Source organism: Galeopterus variegatus, unplaced genomic scaffold, assembly GCF_000696425.1.
Source record: "Galeopterus variegatus unplaced genomic scaffold, G_variegatus-3.0.2 Scaffold376, whole genome shotgun sequence".
Classification (NCBI taxonomy): Eukaryota; Metazoa; Chordata; class Mammalia; order Dermoptera; family Cynocephalidae; genus Galeopterus; species Galeopterus variegatus.
Genome location: NW_007726487.1, coordinates 399651 through 400020, shown reverse-complemented (window position 1 = coordinate 400020; position 370 = coordinate 399651). Strand labels below are relative to the sequence as shown.

Genomic DNA, 370 nt, shown 5'->3' with positions numbered 1-370 from the left:
TTGCGATCCCGTTGCCGGTCCCCGGTCCGGTACGGGGGCAACACTGAGGGTTGCGATCCGTTGCCGGACACGGAAAAAGACAAAAGACAAAAAATAAATAAATAAATAACATTGGGGGAGAGAGAAGGAACAAGGTAAACAATCTTTTATAAGACAAACTGCTGCAGACAACCTTATCAACAACCAGGTTATCCTCAAGTTCCTCCAACCTCCCAAAATAAAAACTGAACCACAAGTCTCTAATTATTCAACACAAAAACTATTCCAGAACTGAAATCTCTCATTAATGTTAAGACAAAATTTGAAACAGAATTCCTATCCTCTCCTGAATAGAAACAGGAAAAAAAAAAAAAAAAAAAAAAAAAAAAAA

At 37.3% G+C, this 370-nt stretch overlaps 1 protein-coding gene across 1 annotated transcript in view; it reads right to left on the bottom strand.

Annotated features, from left to right (window-relative positions):
* The window catches only part of RAD54L2 (RAD54-like 2 (S. cerevisiae)), a 99094-nt gene that overhangs the window by 62303 nt on the left and 36421 nt on the right, over window positions 1-370 (bottom strand). The window lies entirely within an intron of this gene.